The sequence below is a fragment of the Lissotriton vulgaris genome, chromosome 4_1 (assembly GCF_964263255.1).
Source record: "Lissotriton vulgaris chromosome 4_1, aLisVul1.2, whole genome shotgun sequence".
NCBI classification, from domain to species: Eukaryota; Metazoa; Chordata; class Amphibia; order Caudata; family Salamandridae; genus Lissotriton; species Lissotriton vulgaris.
Genome location: NC_141691.1, coordinates 1791506870 through 1791520444, shown reverse-complemented (window position 1 = coordinate 1791520444; position 13575 = coordinate 1791506870).

Genomic DNA, 13575 nt, shown 5'->3' with positions numbered 1-13575 from the left:
CTCGGATGCTTGATTCCGTTCTGGGAAGGACATGGCTTTTGTAGTTCGGACTGGACTGTTCCCATGGGGCACAGGGTCAGAGCTGATTTGCATATCGCCATTGTCTAACCCAGGGTGGTGTGGAGTGCAAAAAAACGATGGATTTGGGCCCAGATCTTTGGACTGGGGTGAGTGTGTGACATTGATCCACATTCGGTCCATCACCTGTTGTTTTTGCATATTCCGCCCTAAGTGCGCTGGGGATGCCCAGACGTGGGTCCCAGGCACTCCACACCACTGGAGTCAAGCTAGCCGGGCTGATGAGAGGTGTTACCTCGAAACCGGTCCGGTCCTCGTATGCTTGATTCCGTTCTGGGAAGGTTATGGCTTTTGTAGTTCGGACTGGACTGTTCCCATGGGGCACAGGGTCAGAGCTGATTTGCATATCGCCATTGTCTAACCCAGGGTGGTGTGGAGTGCAAAAAAACGATGGATTTGGGCCCAGATCTTTGGACTGGGGTGAGTGTGTGACATTGATCCACATTCGGTCCATCACCTGTTGTTTTTGCATTTCCTATGGCAACACGCTTCCTATTGGACGGCTGGACTACCCCCCTCGCCCAATCGTAGTCGAGCCTAATGGTGATGCGTGTTGCTAGCCTATATATGATGCCGCCACTTATTATGCCCGAACAAAGAAAGAAACTCAAGACAGTGCTGGCTCTCCAAAAATACCCCTCTTTTCAAAAGCATTCCTCCTTCTAGGAACGGAGCGATATAAATAAACATGTCCTGGTGCCCCACTGGAACCTCGAACCAACGCCCAATAGAACTAAGCATGCGTGATAAACTTACACGAGGGAGCTTTGCAACTGTCCGCTGGCACCTCTCCTTCATAAGTTACTGTAGGCCCCGCTACACTGCCTCTGTTTTTCGGATAAAGTAACGTTGAGCATTAAGACGGGTGAGTGGCAATGGAGGATGTCGGATTTTTAAAATGGGCAACCACAGTCTTCGTACACAACCGCTCTAAAAGCAAAACTAACGAGGGTTTGTGAATGGCATATTATTGGCGGCAAGCAAGAATCCAAAGACGAAGCCCCGCACAAGAGCAGGCCTCAATAAAGTGATTTTATCTGCCCCAGTCCCTCTGGCTTGTTAAGAGGTAGAGAGGTTTTATCACAAACTTTCTGGTCGTGTGGATGCCCTGTATTATTGCGGTTCTGACACACGGGGATGAAAGGTACCGACAGAGGCATTAACCCCTTCAATTCCAGCCTGGAACCTAGGCGTGGATGACTTCTTATCGGTCTGGAGTCTGTGTTTAACCAAAACAAGTTAACCCTTTCAGCACAAGGTTATGTGTTAGCTCCATACAGACGTATTTTTTTGTACAAGCACATTGTTTGCTTTTGTTTTCTACCGGTGACGTGACCATACAAATATCCAGTTGCGCAAAAAGATGCTGAATGGCAAACGTGCTTGTGTTTATTTATTTATTTTGTATCCGAAAATGCGCTCTGTATTTCTGCACACATAAATTACAGAAAGTCGAACAAGGTAGATTTGCCCTAAAACCGTGTTTGGACAGTACTAAATACATTTTTGTAGAGATCGTGGTCTGCGTAGGAGCGAATATAATATATGTGCGTGTCAGTACATTATGTCAGAAAAGCTGGTTAGAGTGAACCTTTTTGAGGAATAAAAATTACGTGGCGAGCCTTCAACCAGGAGTCTTCTTTCGCAACCTGTAGGTATCATGCCATCTAGTGGCATGCCTAGAAACTGATCGCGGGTGAAGGGATAAGAACTGCGCACCGGCTATATAAGACGTGCAAATATGAATCGTGGGTGGGCACTTCTCTTTCTCAAACGCGGACCAAAACTCGCGTTCAGTCACTTTCTCTGCATCGCTGTAGTTTAGATATGATAGTTTTTACTCTTATATATTTCTGCTGTTTCTCACTCTGGGCGCTTCCTGCTGCTTGGGTAGACAATACCAAAGCGCTCTAGTTTTAATCCGACCTTGTGCCATCGTAAATCAGCAACAGTTGGCTTATATAGTCTCTGCATCTCCTGTAGTGGAGAGCAGTGATCTGTTGCAGCATACCCTATGCTACGGTCAGTGCAAGGTTCTCGGGATAATATTAAGACTCCATAAAGTAAGGGGCAACGGGCTTCATCAAAAAGAAACAAGTCAAGGGGTAAGTATGGTGACCCAGAACTAGGCGCTGTACTGTCCCCGTAAAGCAATATATATATATATACACAAAGATGGACTGAATGCCATAAGATACTTTTTGGGAAAAAGACCTATTAACCAGTAAAAACACACTGAAATGATTTTGGAAATGACTGAGTGGTGTCTCACAAATAATACTTTTATTTTTGATAAATTGTTTTATAAACAGATCCAGGGTTCAGCCATGGGTACATGCTTCTCCCCCAGCTATGCGAATTTGCATATGGGCTGGTGGGAGGAGCAGGTACTGATGAACCTACACAGAGAGACATTGAAGAACAATGTAATTGTTTATAAGCGATTTATAGATGACATCTTTATTTTGTGGGAGGGGAGTGTGGAAAGTGCTAATAGCTTCACAGAACAGTTGAATGAGAACTCACTAAACCTAAAATTTACTTGCAATGCTAGTAAAGAAAGTATTCAATTTTTAGATGTGGAGCTATTTGTAGAGAATGGAAAAATACAAACACGCACGTACCGTAAGCCCACTGCGGGCAATACAATCCTCCACGCAAACAGCTTCCACCCAACACCACTAAAACAGTCGATCCCATATGCAGAATGCCTTAGGATGACTCGCAATTGCAGCACAAGTGAGGGGTTAACCAATGCCAAGACAAATCTCTTTTCAAGATTGAAAAAAAGAGGGTACACAGATGAGACATGCAAGACTGCAGAAACAAAGTGCAAATCTAAAACCCGCCTAGATTTACTATTCACAAAAGAAGTGGAGTCTGCGACAACCACACCCGACAGACAACCACCTAGGCTAATCACAGGCTTTAATCGCCACCAAGCCAATCTTCGCAAGATACTCCGAAGACATTGGCCATTGGTTAAAAATGATTCAACCATAGGCAAAACAGTGGGTGAAAGACCACTAGTGTCCTTCAGGAAGGCAAAATCCATGCGACAACAACTGGTTTGCAATGCCCCAGAAATACCCAAACAAAAAGCCTGGTTTCAATCTCAAAAAGGTTTTAAGAAATGCATGAAATGCAAAGCCTGTATCCATGGCAAAAATACTGTCAGCATCACAGTACCCTTCCGCAAACAACCCTACACTCTGAGGGATCACTATACATGCAAAACAGACCATGCTGTATATCTTCTAACATGCATATGTGGCAAAATGTACGTAGGATCAACTATTCACCCAGTACATGTCAGAGTGTTGCAACATCTCAGGGCAATAACCAATAAGGACCCAGCATACCCTGTAGCGAGACATATCCACGAAGTACATGGTGGAGATGCAAAAGGCTTAACTTACTGCGTACTGGATAATGTCCCAAAAAATCTGAGGGGAGGCAATCGCAAACTTGCATTGCGTCGTTTGGAATCACGATACATAATCTTACTTAATTCCAAAATCCCTGTAGGGCTCAATGCAGATGAAGCCTTAAATGTACACATCTAAAGCAGCGTCCGATTCCTCTTTCCCAAGTACCCTTTAACATTGGTAAACAGCACACGCGATAATGTGAAAATATTCACTTATCTCATCACATAGTCATAATAAAACCCTTGACTAGTTGGCACCAAACCACTCCCGAATGGCACATATGGCACGCAGGCAACTCCATTCTTAAGAGGAATTACCATTGAGTGGGAGAAATAACGCGCACTAGCGCAAAACGGCAAATTTTCCAAAAGCGGGAAAACTGTAATGCTGGCTTGCAAGACACTCGGGACGCTGTGATCTGTAATCGAGAGAAACAGCTGTCCCATACACGTAGAACAAAGGCTCAATAGCGCAATTAGAGGTTTTCACAGTAGCGGTAAAAAACCCCGGGCAGACTGACACGCAACGAACAGTTCATTACTCACTCGATTCACGAGCGCCTTCTGTCACCTGCGAACTTGTTCTGCCGCTGCCAACCAGACAAACAAACCGATGTCTGAAACGGCAGAGCCCATTTGAGACTTGACATGGTCCGGGTTACCAATCAGGGGCCTCAGGGGAACACACCTCCTCAATGATAGGCCAGTGTTACCATGACACCGCTAAACATGCAAGTAAGCACCTAAAACGGAGCCTTTCTCCCGCCAGTATTATTTAAATACCAATCAATGTGATATATAAAAGACAGAATGTTGAAACTGTACCATTCAGGAATATGAATATATATCTAATGTGTGCCTATGCAAACAAAATAAGAAACAAAGAAATGTATGTTAAAATGCCTAATAACGAGTGAACATGTACAATTGATGGGGTGTAACATGTGATTACCATGGAAACTAATGAATGCCAATTAAGAATGACCATTATGACACATGTGAGAGTTTAAACATGTATAAAAGCGTCATTTTGTTTAGTCAGATGTTAGTGAGCAAGGCGGAGGTTGCCGCCGAAACGCGTCTGAGCAGAAGTTGATATGAAATAAAACCCTTGAACTAAGATACACGGAGTCAGCTCCTTCTTGGATGGTGAAGTTTGGTGTGGTATTAATATATATATATATATATATATATATATATATATCACTGAAAAAACCATAGGTTTTAGACCTTATATAGTTAGGAATCAGCATTTAAAAAACCTTGAAAATTCACTTGAAAAACCATAGGTTTCAGGCCTTATTCAGGTAGGAATTGGCATTTAAAAAACCCTTGAAATTCACTGAAAAAATCATAGGTTTTAGGCCTTATATAGTTAGGAATTAGCATTTTAAAAACCTTTGAAATTCACTGAAAAAAACATAGGTTTTAGGCCTTATATAGTTAGGAATTAACATATAAAAAACCATTGAAATTCCTCCTATATAGTTAGCTGGACATTTTATTGATATAAAACCAATGAAATTCCACATATAGTTAGTTGCACTATCTATATATTTCGCGCATCCGCAATCCAATGCTGAAGATGTCACATATTACATCATTCATGACATGGTCAGTGAAATCACTGATGACATCACTGATGACATCTCAAATGACATCACTGATGACATCATCCAGTGTCTGTGTGTTTGTGTAAAGTTTAAATATGTTTTACATATTGAAGAATGAGTGGATGTATAAGAGTATGGATGAAGGATTTGATTGTATAAGTGAGTAAGTATGTGTTAGTATATCTGTGAAAATGTAAGCTGTTCTGTGTTTAACTGTATAGATGAAGAAATCAAAGTGTGATTGATTCTTTACAGGACTGACTAGGTGTGTGAGTAACTCCATGGATGAATGGCAGTGTGTGAGGGTCTGCATAGGTGTATGAGTGCATATGATAGTGTTGTAATGATGAGTGACTGTATGTACGAGTGACCTTATGGGTGAATGAATGAATGTGCATGTAGACGTAGCAATAATTGAGTGCGTATGTAGTAAATGATATTGGTGTGTCAATAGTTTCAAAAATGATACTCTGTATTTTACACTAGGTGTAACAGAGGTTATATTAGAGTGTAAGGAGGTGTATTGTATTATCACATGAAGTATATCATCAGTGGTGTGATCATTGATGTTAAATGAGCTGTCATCAGTGATGTCATCAGTGATGTCACTGACCATGTCATGAATGATGTAATATGTGACATCATCAGCATTGGATTGCGGATGCGCGAAATATATCAATAAAATGTCCAGCTAACTATATAGGAGGAATTTCAATGGTTTTTTATATGTTAATCCCTAACTATATAAGGCCTAAAACCTATGGTTTTTTAAGTGAATATATATATATATATATATATATATATATATATATATATATATATATATATATATTTATATATATATATATATATATATATATATATATATATATATATATATATATATATATATATATATATATATATATATTACCTACTGGCAGTCGCCAGTAGGTATATATAGTTAGATTTTTTTCCTATGGGATTTCTGAAAATTCTATGTTGAATAACTTTGGCGTTTGTGGACGGAATTGGCTGACATTTTCAGGAAAATGACACATCTTGTTTCTGAGCAGCCCCTGAAAATTTGGGGGGGTTTCGTCAAGGGGGGGTGAGAAAAAAGGGGGTCCCAAAACGTGTTTTTCCCATTCATTTTTCCATAGGGCGGTTGGAATCACTATTAGCTCGAACGGCTGAATGGATTTACACGAAACTTGGCAGAATTGTAGATATGGTTTGCCCAATGTGCCTTTGCTATGTCTCAATATATGTGCTCCAGTGGATTTTGAGAAATTAACGTTTTAAAAAACAGATATATCTGTGACAGCGCTCGGGTTAGCGCTCCGGTTCGCGTACCTGACGCGTAACGGAACTTTGCGAAGCGAAGCTGATTGGCTCTCCGTTGTCTGTCAACATTCTAAACAGTCCGGGCCGGCCACCATCTTGTCTCTCGGTAGGATCGAGAGACAAGATGTGGTGAAAAACGAAGGGGGAAAAGAAGGAAAGGGGGCAAGGTAGACCCCTCCTGACCCCCTAGGATTGATGAGGGGGATATTAAAGTACCCCGTGGGGCAAAAAATATAAAAAATAAATGTTTGCGATTTTTCGTAGTAGAGGGGCGTCTCGGTACGCGAACCGGGTAGCTTACCGGTAGCGTAACGGGAGTTTGCCATTTTGTGTTTTGGACAAATTTTATCACAAGATGGAGGAATAACAATGTGGGAAATGGGTTAAGGGGGCATGGGAGAAGTATCTTGACCCCCTATGTTTTCTGAGGGTAGCTGAGGAGGCTCATATATGTCGAAAGAAAAAAATAATTTAGATTTTTTCGCGCGGTTAGCTGCCGGTACGCGAACCGGGTAGCGAACCGGGACGCGAACCGGGTAGCGAACCGGGACGCGAACATAAGTGAAAATTAGTGAAAAAAGGTACATTCGAAATTTTAAAAGAGTAATTAAAGTTAAGGAAGCTCTGAAAAGAGCTTTTGGGTTCTGTGTAAGTTCTAAGTAGGTATCAATACACAGTCTTAAATTTTGTATGAAAACTCTGTTTCCCTCATCTGAGAAGTGCACACCATCTCCTCTGTAGATATCTTGCATGTAGTAACACAAGTTATTGTTGTAGATGGAGCCCATTCCATAGTTTGTTATGTAAGCTGAAACAGACTTATTTACATGCTTCCTCGCTTTCTCAATTTGTGGATAAAATTGATTGGACCACTTCCATTTCTGTCTTTGGCATATTTTGGAATATACCATAGTAGTTTGAGGAAAAAGTGTCATCAATTGCTCAAAGGTGTCCTTTAAAAAGAATTTCCAGACCTACCCCAGAGAAGGAAAAAATGGTGTCTGCTTCTTTAAACAAATATTTCACTTGCCCCATGATTCAGGGAGAATAATTTGCTTACTTGATGTGTATAAACACGTTTCTTGAAGTCATTTAGGTTTCTTGATATGTACTGCTAGAGTTTTATAGCCAGCATGGGGCATATTTACAAGGCCTTTGAGCCACTTTCAAGTTATTTTTCCCATGTTAAAAGTGATGCAAAAGTGGTGCAAGGGCCTTGTAAATACGCCCTCATGTGTGTTAGGGCATTTTAAGTAAATTCCCCATGAATGGGGGAGAATAATTTGCTTACTTGATGTGTTTAAAAACATTTATTGAAGTCATTTAGTTTTCTTGATATATACTGCTAGAGATTCATAGTAAGCATGGGGCATATTTACAAAGCCTTTGAGCCATTTTAAGTCAAAAAACACATTTTTAAAACACATCAAGTAAGTAAATTATTCTCCTAGATTCATGGGAAAGTAGAAACAGATCCTTTGAGCACTCCCTGAGCACATAGTAATATAAAAATGTTGTACTCTTTACCATTAGTCTGACTTTTTTTTATAATTACTCTACTATTATATCTTAAATTTTGAAAAAAAATGAATAATGTCTTAAACAATTTTTAATTTATAAATAACATTTTATTGATATTAGTTTTAAAAATCTATGGAAATTTCAAGTAGTACTTCATCTGAAATTTCATGATCTTTATTTTCATAAATTGTCTCTTGTTTATCAAAATTGTCCATAAATTCCAACAGTTGTTCGTCTACTGTCACATTAAAAAAAATCGTCATTATTGTCCTGTATTTCAGGTTGTACTTTGGGTTCCTGTGCTTCTTTATCCATTATTGCTGTTAAGGTAGAATAAAAAGAGAGAGACAAATAGAGTTTAAGTAAGAAACTTCAACCTTTTTATTTTTAAGTTAACGTGTACAACATAGTTCTGAGTTTTTAAGAGTGAATTTATGTCTGGGCAGTGTATTCTGCAAGGCAGGAAGTAGAAATATAAAGTACTGCATGTGATCAAGTCTAACTCAATCTATGGCTACAACAGAGAAGCCTTACTCAATCTATAACTATAACTGAGGGACAGTAAATATCTAACAGGAAACGTTTTTATAAAAATAACTTTAGGTGCACAACATATTTCTCCTTCAAAACTATTAACTTACCTTTGGAGAAGTGTCTTAGGTTTCTCAGGAAATGCTCTGTAAATGTGCCTCAGGGAGTTCCAGTCAAAATTGCTGTCTTTCCCTCTTATTTTTCATATATATTCATGTACCAAACCAATCAAATGTCAGCCATAAAAATACAACTTGAAAGTAATGTTATCATTGGTTGAAAATGTCAACTCTTTCTAATGTGTTTTTGCCATGTAATTTACCTCAGGTTATTTAGACAGGGCTACAACTTGAATGGCTCTATGGAATTCCATCAAATTTTGGAAAATGGTAGGGACTGGTATGTAGTAGGGACTATTCCAAATTTTGTGAAAGTGTCTGTAGTAGTTTTTCTGTAAATTACTTTCCCACCTTTTTTTTATCGAGCGCTTACCAGTGCGCTCCCCGGTACGCGAACCGGCAGCGTTACGGGAGTCCTCCATTTTGTGTATCGGTAGAATTGATACATAAGATGGAGGACAAACAATGTACGGAATGGGTAGAAGGGGGCACGGTAGACAGTTTATGACCCTCTAGGTTTTCTGAGGGGGGGATTAGGACGCTGATATATGGAAAAATACAAAAATTAAATTTTTGAAAATTTCGCTGGGGGAGCGCCCGGTACGCGCACCGGTAAGCGAACCGGGGAGCGTACTTTGGTGAAGAAAAAAAAATTAGAAAAAGATAAACGTTTTGAATGATCAGAGGTAGGGTAGCTCTGAAAAGAGCTATTGTGTTCTGTGGCTAATTTAGGTACCTACAAGTAGGTTCCAATGCACACTTTTAAATAAAGGATGAATATTCTATTCCCTTCATCAGAGAAGTGCACACCATCTCTTCTGTAGATGTGTTGAATGTTGGAACGCAAGTTATTGTTGTATATTAAACCCATTCCATAGTCTCTCATGTAAGCAGAAACAGATTTATTCACATGTTTATGTGCTTCCTCAAATTGTGGAAAAAATTGATTGGACCACTTACATTTTTGTCTTTGAAATATATTGGAATATACCAAGGCAGTTTGGGGAAAAAGTGTCATTTAAAAGAAGAATACATTTTACAGCTTTTGATATTTGCTATTAAAAAACCATTGAAATTCACTGAAAAAACCATAGGTTAAAGACCATATATAGTTAGGAATTAGCATTTACAAAACCTTGAAAATTCACTGAAAAAACCATAGGTTAAAGACCATATATAGTTAGGGATTAGCATTTACAAAACCTTATTTTACTCGCACAAAACTATTGAAATTCCCATATATAGTTAGTTGCACTAACTATATATCGCGCACCCGCAATCCACTGCTGATGATGTCACATATTACATCATTCATGACATGGTCAGTGACATCACTGATGACATCACTGATGACATCTCAAATGACATCACTGATGACATCTCATTTGACATCACTGATTACATCACTGATGACATCACTCATGTGATAATACGATGAACCTCTTCAGACTCTAATATAACCTTACATACACTCAGTGTAAACAGACACTCACAGACTGTCACTCATCCATGGAGTTACTCACACACCTAGTCAGTCATGCAAAGAATCAATCACACCTCCATTTCCTCAACTATACAGTTATACACACCTTACTTATTCAAACATATTCTAACACATATTTACTCTCTTATACAATCCCTGATACAAGCTCACAATGATCCATACAGCCACTCACACATTCACTGGCTCTTAACCACAGTTATTTGTATATGTCAACTCTCACATGTACTGTGTTTACATATGTACTTACTTGCACATGTAGCACTGAGATATCCATTCACTCACCAACACACCCATGCACAGTCAACCGCCCATATAGCTGTTTCCATATGCACTCTTGAACTCATACACCTAGTGAATCAACTGCTTACACATCTATGCACAGAGTCTCACACCTCCCAGCCACCCACACACACACTCAGCCTCCCATTCAAATACTTGGGCAACCAATCAATAACCCATATAGCCACTCATATAGCTACTGATCAACACATGCAGCAGCTTACACAACAACAGACATACTGATGCACACATTCAGACAGTTTAGTCACTAACCCATGAATTTAGTAAGACACATTTAATCACTCACTCATACAGTCAGTCACGCACCTACTAAATCCTTCATCCAGACACTTATACATCCACTCATTCTTCAATATGTAAAACATATTTAAACTTTACAGAAACACAGTCACTGGATGATGTCATCAGTGATGTCATCAGTGATGTCAAATGAGATGTCATCAGTGATGTCATTTGAGATGTCATCAATGATGTCATCAGTGATGTCACTGACCATGTCATGAATGATGTAATATGTGACATCATCAGCAGTGGATTGCGGGTGCGCGATATATAGTTAGTGCAACTAACTATATATGGGAATTTCAATGGTTTTGTGCGATTAAAATAAGGTTTTGTAAATGCTAATCCCTAACTATATATGGTCTTTAACCTATGTTTTTTTCAGTGAATATATATATATATATATATATATGTATATATATATATATATATATATATATATATATATATATATATATATATATATATATATATATATAAGCACAATCTTCAAACCTCCACAGGCAGCGGCGAAAGAAGAAACAGACCCCACGTAATCCAGGCAAGATGTTATTTATTTTTCCATGTGCCTTCCAAAATGCAACGTTTCGACTACAAACGTAGTCTGGTTCACACACCACATTTCAAAAACGGAAACTTCTTTTATCTTTGCAGTGCTGACCCGCCCTATTGGGCCACACCTACCAAAACGTGAGTCACATGGTTGTGCCAAAATGTTGGATACAAACAGTTTAAAGATACAGAGCACAATATCGCTAAGTCAATGTAACTTTGTTGCTTCAAAGAAACAAACCAGAAACAATGCTGTATGCTTAATAATTATTAAAGGCAATCCAAATTGATTTCTGATGACATAAATATAAAACCAACAATTTTGCAGAGAACAAAATAACTGCATGAATGCGCTGATGTTATTGAGCATCAATAAATAAGACAAAATAATATGCGTGAATGCATGATATACCTCGCAGTAAATCAGAAAAAAACAATTACGGATGATAAACCCAACTAAAGCATGAAAAATTATTCTAAAGATGCAACTCATAGCTGTACAGTGTAGATTGTTCCATAACTAGGCACAACCTGCGTGAAAACAAATAATGTATAACACCAAAAAACAGCACCTTAATGTGAAAAACACAAAATCAAGTATCAGTCCTATGTATTTATAAAAATAATTTTTTTCGTATGTTGTAAAAAAATCTTCTAAAATGTCATAAATATATAAAGACTATTTACAAAATAATTGTGTTTAAGGAAAAAGTGCTTGACTAAATATACAGTGTAAAGAAACCACCAAAAAAAGACAATTCCCAAAGTGTTAGTTAAAAAACTGCACTGTTCAGAAAACTAAGCAGCTAACTCAGATTTAAGAAACAGGACTACAGAATACCTGAAACAGGTGCTTAAATTCAAGATTTCATATACATGATTCTTTGTATTTTGTTAGCTCATCTCACGTTAGAAATCATTTAGTGTACTATGTTTAGAGGATATATAATGGATCAATGTTATTACAGAAAAGTTATGCATGTCCTCTGTCGCATTTAACCCGTTTGGTTGTTTGCTGTCGAGTTTGATGATATACTGCGTTTCTAATCGGCGTAAAAGTTTATCACGGTCACCACCTCGCCTTAAGGGAGCAACAGCATCAATGACGTAATAATTGAGACATGACAGATCCCTGTTGTGTCTGCTGTTGAAGTGGCGCGCCACCGGGTATGCCCCGTCGTGATTTACTATTGCGCGAAGGTGCTGCAGTATTCTAACATGCACCTGTGCACCGGTACTGCCTACATATCGTAGACCGCAGGTGCAAGTTAGGACGTAAACCGCAAACTCCGTACGGCAGTTGTAATTGCCGTGAATCGGAAATTCAGTTTCGGAAAACAGAGTGCGATAATGGGTAGTATTCCGTCCAAACTTGCACGCCCGACAAGAGGAACATTTGTGAAATCCCTTGCCACCAAACCATTGGGTAATCATAGGCAATTCAGGGCTGGATTGTACTAGCTTACTGCGCATACTGTATGCTCGCCTGAATGTGATTACTGGTTTATCAGGGGTTATATCACGTAAAACTCCATCCGTTTTTAAGACTGCCCAGTGTTTATTGATAATGGATTTTATCTTGCGGTGCTGTCTACTATAAGTAGTAATTAATCTACTGGAATTGGATGTTGCGTCAGCAATAGGGGATTTAGGTGTCAATAAAGAGTCCCTAGATCTTTCTTTGCTCTTTTTCAATGCAGTTGCAAAGCAGGATTTACTATACCCCCTTGCCTCCAATCTTTTCAGCATTACAGTTGCCCCCTCATCAAACTTCTCTTGGGTGTTGCATATTCGCTTAAGGCGCAACAATTCGCCAAGCGGTATGCTCATAATGACGTGTTTAGGATGGCCACTACTGGCATGTAAAATACTATTGCCAGCAGTGGCCTTCCTGTGCAGGGAAGTGATGATTTTGTTCTCTATGATGTTAACCGAGACATCAAGAAACTCAGCCGTACTATTGCTGATGTTGGAAGTAAAGAACAAATTGAACTGGTTATTGTTGAGCGCCTTCACAAAATTTTGAGCGCTCATCATGTCTCCCTCCCACACACAGAAAATATCGTGGATAAATCGCATCCAATACTTAACGCATTCATATCCAGGAATGCCTGGTAAGTCCTGCTCCTCCCACAGCCCAACGTGCAAGCATGGGTAGCTGGGGGAGAAGCAGGACCCCATGGCTACACCACGTATTTGTTTCCATATATCTTTTCCATATATATATCTATGCTTTCATGATGGCACAATCCTCTGACCCCTGGGAGCTCTCAGCGGTGCGGTTGCCGTATGGCAGAGCCAAGCTGTTACCAATATCAC